This window comes from Schistocerca piceifrons, chromosome 8 (assembly GCF_021461385.2).
Source record: "Schistocerca piceifrons isolate TAMUIC-IGC-003096 chromosome 8, iqSchPice1.1, whole genome shotgun sequence".
NCBI classification, from domain to species: Eukaryota; Metazoa; Arthropoda; class Insecta; order Orthoptera; family Acrididae; genus Schistocerca; species Schistocerca piceifrons.
In genome coordinates, this window is record NC_060145.1 from 393082123 (window position 1) to 393092810 (window position 10688).

The following is a 10688-nucleotide window of genomic DNA, read 5'->3' on the forward strand; positions in this document are numbered from 1 at the left end:
AGACTTGGTGTGCCATGTTGGACGTAAAAGGCTGCAATATTACATAGAGAAACAGACTGATATCTGCTGTTACCGCTAGCTGGTGTACCTCGCGAGAATTTTCTCACTTGAAGATTGACACTGCAGCCTGAATTGTTTTGGCTCTATTGAGGGTTGAATAACACTTAGGCGGTTTTTTGTTCTACTGATTTTTATTTGTATGAACTAGTTTTCGGTTTATTAGGCCATCTTCAGATAACTACTGGCTGTTGTTTACAAGGAGCTTGTGTTCTTATGAACCAAACATTCTGGACTAAGATACAACACACTTACATACGATCTTTAGTTGTGATATTGTCTTTGGAGTTGTCAAGCGGGTCTGTTGACATTTTGTTCTGTAAAACTGTTCTATGACATAATAAATCACATTTTACGATTTGTCAGTACCGTGTATGACAACAATTAGAATAATTTAGGATACACATTATTACAAAATTACTATTTTTGGTATTTGTTGTGAATAGTTGCAGTGGACACTAATTGTTATTTTCTTGAGGGCTACATTTTGTTATTAGAAAAATTCTCCATTAATGAATACAAAATATTACACTGTTACAGTTGAGTTACAGTTAGGAATGTAAACACATAAGGGATATTACATCATATTGGGGTGTGGATTTTTTTTACTATTGGGACACTTTGCGGTTAGTAGCAGGCTTACTGTATTGTGTAAAGTTTAAGAGTGGTGATGAGATCAGTTGCCATTGGTCATTTAGAACCAGCTGGGGATTTAGGGCTAAATGTTTGTTAATTTCAAGTGCTTCTAGTAGGCTGAGTTTTCTGCCTTTGTTGACTATATGTAGCACTTCTATGTATGTTAGATATTTGTGTCCTTCTTTGAGCACATTTTCAACAAAGGTGGAGTCTGATTTATTTAATCTCCAGCTGCATTCATGTTCAGTCAATCTTGTTGATATGGCAAGGCCCGTTTGACAAATGTAGTTTATTGCAGTCAGTACAAGTTAGTTTGTAGACCCCCGTTGTTGCTTGGTTTATCTGTTTTGTCCTTGCTGTTGAATAGGAGATTAGCTGTAGTGCCTCTTACATAAAATGATGTTTTATAGTTTTGGGACTTCAGTGTTTTGGTTAGTTTGTCTGATAGCTTACCTAGATACTAGTTTGTCTGATAGCTTACCTAGATATGGAATAGAACACCAGTTGGTTTTTGGTGTGGTTTTTATTGCAGAGGGGGCATAAATGTTGGGCAAGATTTTCCTTCTTTGTTTCTTGTGCACGATTTTGTCAACTAATTCAGGGGTACAGCTAGTGTTATATGCATTATACTTAATGGTGTCTACTTCTGTTTGTAAATTTTGTTTTGACAGTGGTATGCATGTGAGGCGATGTACCATGGAATGGATGGCTGCATGTCTGTGTGTTATTGGATGTTGTGAACATGAGGGTATTACTGTGTCTGCTGTTGTGGGTTTTCTGTAAATTTTGAAAGTGTGTGTACTTGGGGTGATATCTATGTTAAGGTCTAAAACGTTATGGATTTTTCTCCTAGCTCCACGGTGAATTGTATGTTTTTGTGTTATGAATTTAGATGTTCTATTAATGTGTTCAGTTGTCTGTAGGTACCTGTCTGCATATAAGGTACATCATCTTCATATCTGCCCTGGCTCTAGTTTAGGAGTTGACGGTGGTGCATTTAAGCAAATGTAACCTATCTAACCTGAGCTAATATCAATTCAATAATTCATCTATCGTGAAAGACAATGGCCTGTGTTCATTACGGAAGTAAATGCTGCAGGATGCACCCTGGATCAAAGGTGGATGGGACGTCGGATGAATTTGAGTTATTGAAAGCCTAACTACAATTACGGGTAAAATTAACATCCATTGGCTTCGATGTACTAATTATAAAACTAGTAAACATAATAAAATATAATTATTGCTGGTACCTGATGTATATCGTATGTTTCATATTTGATAACCCGCAAACCTTGCTTCAGAGTCCGCTGCTAAATTCGTGGTTTATGGGACGGGAAGATGGTTTGACTATACATGAGCTTAACATACACATACAGTTGCTAAGATTTACACAGACGGGAAAAGAGAAGAAGAGAGGTCTTCCTGCATGACACCACGTGGCTAGCAAAGAGATGGTGCTCCCTCGATTTTTTAACATGCAGACTGAATACGTAAAATTGCCGTTGAAGTTCACACACGGTTATCAAAACGTACTAAAAACCACATTTAATTTACATGCACTGTGGAAGAGGAAGATTACTGAGGCTATAGCACAAAACACTCTTAAAGCATAAGGGTAAGAATCGAATAAACAGCAATTTCACGATAAACGGTTCGGTTTTGCACTGATTTTATGGCAAAAGTAACAAAATGTGAGAGGTGAAGGCTCTTAAACGTGAACCTTAACACGTGGTGGAAATGAACAAAGCCTAATACCAAACAATGGAAGTTACAGAATTAAACAGATTGAAAAAAAAGAGGCAAAATTATCGTACAATGTACAAGCACTCGCGGTTAGAAAAATTGGAAGCTGGTAGAAATGTCGTTACTTATTTTGACACACTTACACGTATTTGAGCAAGCGTTGAATCAAACAATAGCCTTCAAAATCACCTAAATTTCAAACTATTAAACACTTGCGATAATAGAATGCAATTCGTCATGAAAAGTAATAGACTATACAGACAAAATAGAAAAGCATCAGGCTCCAGCTTCACACAAAACTTACACAAGTTGAAACATTGACTAGACTGTCACCTTGAAGCTCTTATGAGCAACAGATCTTAGCGAGTTCCCAGCCGACAATGAAGATCTCTAGCGAAGCCGGGATTTATCCCTCCAAAGGAAGTGACCACAGAGGGGGACCTAGTGTATTGTGCCAACCTACACTAAATATTCTACCGACGCAAACAAAAACCTCTTTGCCATCCATCAAGAATCTACTAAAAGTCTACCACACTGTCGCACTAGGAGGCTACACTACTGCCACAGTTAGTCACACACAATTCGCTACTGACTGATATTTATAACATTTATTACTACAAGAGGAAAAGTAAAGGACAGGTACAGTGGAAAATGGCACTGAGACATTGTAAACATGAGTGTGGAACTCAGAGAAGTAGTAAAACTTTATGGATTTTGCACAAGTGCATCTGAATCGGACGAATAGTAGAGAAGTTTAGTATAAAATATGAAAACTGTGGCTGATATGGAAGCACACACTTTGTTTTTATACGGAAGATATTTACTAATTGCACCGTAAGTTGCGGTCCCAGAGGAACTGAGATGAGATTACTTTCAATAAAATTTCATGAAGAGACACACATAGAGATCCTTCAGCATCTTCATACTGTCACATGAAGGGCATGGTAATTGGTACACTAGATGGGAACATTAAGCCCAGCGGCCCCTTTTTGAGTTACTCCTTCCAGTAATAACTCAACAGATACGCATAAGACAAACACACCGTGGTATGTGGCCATTAAACGCGGAGGAAGAAAACCTTTTCCAATTTGGCGGCTGAACCTGCCCCTCGGGATCTCCCAGCCAACAAACCGTAAGACTCTTTCTTTTTTACTTTATTTCATTCTTTCTTCCCGCGATGTCTCCTGTGTTGCCTATTAAGTAAATTACAATGAAATGAATACCCTTAGCTGCATACAGACGTTGATATAAGTCAACGGGGACAGTTGAAAATGTGTGCCCCGACCGAGACTCGACCCCGGGATCTCCTGCTTACATGGCAAACGCTCTATCCATCCGAGCCACCGAGGACGCAGAGGACAGTGTGTCTACAGGGACTTATCTCTGGCATGCCTCCCGTGAGACCCACATTCGGCAACGGATTGTCCCACACTATATTCATACTGCCCCTGCCCATTATACTCATTACTTGCGGCTTTACTGCCGATTCCCGTAAGAGTTCGGGCATTGTTCGTGCATCCGCAAGGAAGAAGATGATCAAATGGCCGGTGAGCCTTATATATATATAGGTAAGACTCACCGGCCATTTGATCATCTTCTTCCTTGCGGATGCACACAGGAATCGGCAGTAAAGCGGCAAGTAATGAGTATAAAGGACAGGGGCAGTATGAATATAGTGCGGGACATCTTCATATATATATATATATATATATATATATATATATATATATATATATATATATGAAGATGGTATCTGTTCTTTAGGACATAAAATAAACTAGGTTAGCAGGGCTATTACACTATTCCTTTATTGATATACTGACTGAAAAAAAGAGTGAAGCATCCGGAAGGGGACCAGGAACCGAAATGAAACTTCATGGGTTGGGAAGATATGCGATCTTATGTCAATGATTACAAAACTGGGTGAAATTTACGAAGAATTGGGCAGTATGAGCCAGTTATCAGTACTACGTTAAACCCGCTCTGGCCTGATTCCGTGCAGTATTCGATAGGGGTGGGTGAAAATAAAGCTGTCTCTCTTGAAAAAAGTTGATACACAACTGCTGTAGCAGGTCCTTAATATCCTGGTTACCGGGAAAGTTACTGGTACTGGGACAGAGTTAGCGTCCTATATGGGCCTACACGTGTGCTGTCGGAGACAGATCTGGAGATACTGCTGGCCACGAAAGTACCTCAACACCAAACAGACATGCGTAGACGCACATTGTACTGCTGAAAAATGGCACCACGATACTGTCGCATGAGAGGTGACACATAAGGAAGCATGATGTGCGTGACGCTCCGTAATGCCGTCAGAATTTCTTGAGTCACTACCAGCAGTGACCAGAAGTCGTGCCCAATGGCTCCCCAAACCATGACGCCAAGTGTAACACCGCTCTCCTCTCCAAAACATGGGGAGAATGGACCTCTCCCCATGTCGCCGCCATATTCATCGACAATGATCGACGATGGTCATCGTGGTACCGCAGAACAATGATTCACCACTGGACATAATACGACGCCATTCGTCTACAGTCCAGTCATGGCATCACCTAGGAGGCTGCCGTTTGTGTTGTGCTGTTAAGAAGCCTGCAAAGGGACACTAATGCTTTAGTCCGGCTGCTACTATGACCAGTGTTGTGCGATGATACATAATGTGCAGAAAGTCCATAACTTGTTATTAGAATGTGATTGTGTTACGATGTATTTGGCATATATTACGATGATCCTCTGTAGTGGTCAGACGTGGTCGACCCGAACCGAAACTGACAGTGTGCCCACTAGTCCAATAGCAGGCCGCTGTCACATCCGAATGCTAGACAAATCAGGCTATTGCAAGATTCGACCAGCCAGCCAAATGTAGACCCACAATGAAGCCCCTTTTAAAGTCTATCAGGGTCTGACAACGCTTTGTGATAAGAACACACTGTGTCTTCGTATCCTCCACAGTGATCACTTAACATCTGATGCTGTCTACGGCCCTTATATAACCTACCAGGCCTGGTAACTACACTACACACGAACAACACTAATACACTCTGATGGCCAGTCTACCAGTCGCAGACAGTTGCAACTCCAGTAATTTGTATACCCACCGATGCTGTTTAGTCGTACGAAATTACATTGACATTCAGCCATGTCTTCTATGTGCTTCGCTTCTTTTGCCAGCCAGTAAACAACAAGCTATGGCATAGAAACAGCACTGCCGTAAGTTTGTCGCCATGAAATATCACATGCTTTCAGCGCTCTAAGAGTTATTCCTTTAGTTTTTTTATGTACGGAGAGAATTAACGAACTTCTATCCCAACCAGCAAATCAGTAACTCTAAACAAAGACACTCATGAAAAAAAAAAACACAAATTAAATTCTAAACAGATTTATTCGTCAAATAACATACTCACAGGAAATGCTGCCTCCAACATCTCTATAAAGTCCATCTCGAGGAAATACTTGGCTCTTCCTCGTGAAAACTCGTGGCACGTTGAGAATGAATATCCCGGACTTAAATTGTATCTGCGTCATTCTCTTTATGAGTGTTGAGTTCCACACACTCGTCGCTGATCGGCTGGCAATTTGTATACGTAGTTCCACAGCGGGGCAGCGGGACGTATCCAACCTATGGCCACTGGGCAAGTTTTGCTCGATGCTGTGTCCTCTACCCTGATCTCATTTTGATTTGACGCTTTTTTTCTGCACACTGAGTACACCGTGCACTAAGCCATTCAGCTATTCATATCCATGTTGTTCCTGTAAATTTTCTACTTTTTCATTACATCGTCGTCCCGATAATTTTGTATCACTCAGCAAAGAACTTCCTTGTTCCATTTAACACCGTTGCGCCTGATAATAGGTCCAGCGCACTCAAGTTTTTGGTTTAATACTTTTGATATTAAAAGACCATTTCTCACCGCGACAAATCAGAACTGGCAATACATATCGATAGTAAACTTTCTGTTCTATGTTCATCCCAAACTCAGTTTTGGAAATCATATTTGTTTACCCATAGCATTCCAGGTAATTTCTGTCTTCCCTTTATTTCCTTCCCTACAGCTCCATTCGTTGTCTTCAGCTGACCTAAATACAAAAAGTCATCGATTAGTTGCTAATCTGTTCAATTTTCATTTCGATGTGTTCATTATATATTATTTTAATCTCATTAAAACCGATTTTATACCCTGGGGTACTACTTTACACGATACAGTGTTCACTCTCTCACCTCCTCCGCAGTGACTGAAACCGTTTGTAGTTCTTAGCTACATGATTTATACAGTGGTCAAAACAAATGTTGCACATTGTTTTATTGCAATACCGAGCATAATAGGAAACAAAACTGATATTTTTTTCTGTCGGGTACGTGCATAAGGGAACAAAAATAAAGAAGATAAACAAATTTCTGCTTGATAAACAGTACAAACATAGAACAATAAGAAAAAGCCACCTTCAAAAGATTCCACTGCTAACACAACAGTTTCTTTTTACTGTCGTTTTGCATAACACATTGTTTATGCACCAAATGGGACCTCTTCGTAATTGGAGATACTTGCGAATGACGTTAGGCATACTCCTTACCAAACTGTCCAGATGAGATTGTGGGATATTGCTCCACTCCTCCACTGCAGCTTCTCTGGGGTCTCTGATGGGAGAGGACGAGTCAAGTTTGCTCGTTTTAGCTTGGTCCATGCAGTCGAGACCTGGAGAATATGGATACCATTCTATCCATGCTCCAGTCGGAAGGTATTCTCAAGACTGTGACGATGCGGGCGTGCATCATCCTCTATCTTTGTGAATCCCACTCCAATACGTTTACCAAATGGGGCCACAATGTCTGCAAGGATGTCTTCCCGATACTACGCCAATCATCCTGCCACGTATTGGCACAAGGGATACATAATTGCACCCAGAAACCTCTTTTGTGTATTATTTTTCATTATCTGTGTTTTAAGTCACACCTATAAACCACACTGTAATGGTTCTATAACTAGTCTTGCTACATATGGACTTGCAGTAGCTTGTCCTAGTAATTCCTCGTGGAGGAGTATCAAAACATCCTATTCTCCCAGCATAATGCGACGCAGCGATCAGCCAAGAAGTTTTTACGATGTCACTTTTATATTGTATGTATTTATTTAGCCTATGATTGTGATGTTGTTATAAGACTACTTGGATGCTATTTATTTCTATAGGGCTATTGATAAAGACTAGTTAGTCGAAACTGGGACAGTTAGTAAAGAATTCAAATCAGCATTTGACTGAAACAAACTTTATTGTTAAGTTTTCATTTCATTACTGTAAAACGTTAGTCGCAATACAATTGGTTACGTTTGCGGCTGTCTGACGTTGTTGGAACCGGCGTACTTTAACTGTTGTTATTTATGTGCAATAAAAAGGTTTTATTTTATCTAAGTGTATGTTATGTAAAAAAGTTTACACCTCCCAGTTATGTTGCTTGCATACTGTCGATTCACAGTGAGTGTTGCTTGTTTAATCAGATTTGTATTGAATTTTCGTCTAATCGTTTCTGCTTTCGAAGGTAAGGATTTTCGTCAGGGCTTCAGCGACCTAAAACTGGTATATACTTCTGCCTGTAATTTGAAAATGTGCTACTTAGGTTTTAATTTGTGTTGCATGTAACTGTGAACAACTACACAGTTTCTCACTCAACCTAATTTTCGTTGCATTCTGTGATACTTATATTTTGCAAATCAGCTAATGCGTTTCATTTATTTGTGTTCTTAAATGAGAATTCGGATTTTTGTAGTTCGATCAACTGGGATTCAGTATACTTGTACTCCGTTTCCTATTGGTTAACGCACAAAGTCTAAAACACGTCGAATGATTTTCAATTATGAAATCCACATTTCATTCACGTGCAAAAGAAGGTATGACGTAGGTCACAGATCGTTGTGTAGCTGACAGATTTTGCATGAGCTGGTTAAATTTTGTCCATATAGTGTCGATCAAGAGAACTGGTAACTACACTTGCAATACAAGTATGATGTTTATTAAATAATAAAAATTAGCCACATAATATACCGATTGTAGCTATATTTGATGGACTCAACTTCAGATACAAGTACTTAACAATAATAATTATTTTTTCTTTTAAAACGTGTTTTCGTGCAGTGGATGTACGTTTCTATTTTCATTAAAACTACGGTTCGGTGGAAAACTGATCTCAGGTATTAAGAACAACATTAATTACACATCATTGGTCCAAATGTGATAATTTCTATCTAGATCACATAAGATGTACCAAAATTATAAAATGCTGGAGAACAACATGTTTATACATGAGATAATACATTCTCAGGGCTTCGCCAAATTACTTTCCCATATCATTCGAAAGGCAAGGAATTAACATGTTCCATCAGATGTTATGTCGACGTCTGCGATAGAGGAAGTGTAAAAGAGCTACTTGTGCAGACACTACTCAATTATGCTCAGAAGGAGCGTGCATAAGACCAAATGTAATGATACACGGTTTGGTGAACGTAACTTGTTTGGAAAATGAGTCTGCCGACGGCGTTTGAAATGTGGCAATTTTAGTTGAGGGAAGAATGTTTTCCAGCGGTAGAAATCTCCTGCTGGCAGAAGTTTCCACATTTAAATATTGTGAGTAGCATGCGACATCCATGCTCTACAAAATTAGATGACTTCCTCGAGCGGGAAGCAAACTGCTTTCCTAGTATCGTTCGGTTTATTCTTTCCTCTGTACGATAGGTTTTGTGCGGAGTTATTTCTCTCGACAAATACTAACATTACAGGACGAATATTAATTTGCGTGTACATCAGCGACTTTGTTATTTGCTCTAAGAACGTAAACAATTTTAACTCAATTAACCATTTCATAAAGGTGAACAATATTGAAAATAATGCCGAAAGTAAATCCATGCGGACATTCGTTTTATGATAACGTAAAATACGACAGTAGCAGGCAGTCATCTTCCTATATGTGACGTATAGAGCCTATCTGTGAATGTCTATTTCTGAAATGTGAGGACGTTGGCGCTTAAAAGTGAAACAGATATCGTCGCAAGCTGCTGCGACATTCTTGATTATATGGTGGCCAGATGTTTCGTGGTAACGATACTTGCATTCCATCTTCCCGAAACTACATCCGCAATAAAGTAAATATTCGTTATCACAACGGCAGGGACATTTCTAAACGGCCGGGAATTACGCAGTTCAGCTGTTCGAACGGTCGCAGTTCTGTGTGGCACCATTCTTCCTTTTCGTTAATAATCACTTCTCTACCAACAGTGACCAACATCATCTAATATTGCGCTGTAGTTTGTAGGTCTAAAGATAACCTACTCAGCAGATTGTAACAAACAATCAAAATAGTAAATATAACGCTCCAGACGCTGTTTTATGCCATTACACAAATTTTGTGCTGATCTCTCCAAGCAGTCCTCTTCATAACTACTGCAACCCAGAAAAATTTGTATCTGCTTACCTTATTAAAGCATACTTACACAGTTTCGATGTATCAAGCTTCACTATTGAACTGAAGATTTCTTCATGCCTTAGGACATGTTCCATCAACAGACATCTTCTTTTAATAACATTGTGTCCTTAATTTCTTTTGTCCCCAATTAGATTCTGTGTCTCCTCGTTAGTTAGCCGATTCACCCATCCATTCTTCTGCATTCTCTACTAGCACCACATTTCAAAAGCTTCTATGCTCTTCTTGTCTGAACTGTTTATCACACACGTTTCACTTCCGTACAAGGCTACATTCAAACAAATACCTTCAGAAATGACATCTTTCTTTCAGAAATGCTTTTCTGACAATTGCCAGTCTACATTTTATCCTCTCTGATATCACCAACATTACTTAATTTGCTAGATCATACACTGCGCAAAGAATAAACAATTTATTTTCACAACAAGTATGTGCTTGCTCTTGATATTTCTAAACTAGGACTAATCTCAGCTAAAATCATTTATTTAAATGAAGAAAGTAGGGAAAAATAAATGACTGTTCACACATTGTAGGAAGAGGTGCCACGTGTCGCAACGTCCAGATCCGCTACATTCCACAAGCAATGTTAGAGGAAAGGAATTGCAGCAACAATTTACGACATCCAATTTATTCATACATCTGATAACACTATGACGGGCTGCTGCAGTAACTTCCAGTAATATACAACACACGGTGTTCCTTCATCCATTATGAGAAAATCTATCACAATCAACTATTAAATTACCCACTGACTCAGTTTCATACGAATTTCAGGCTAACTGGTCTG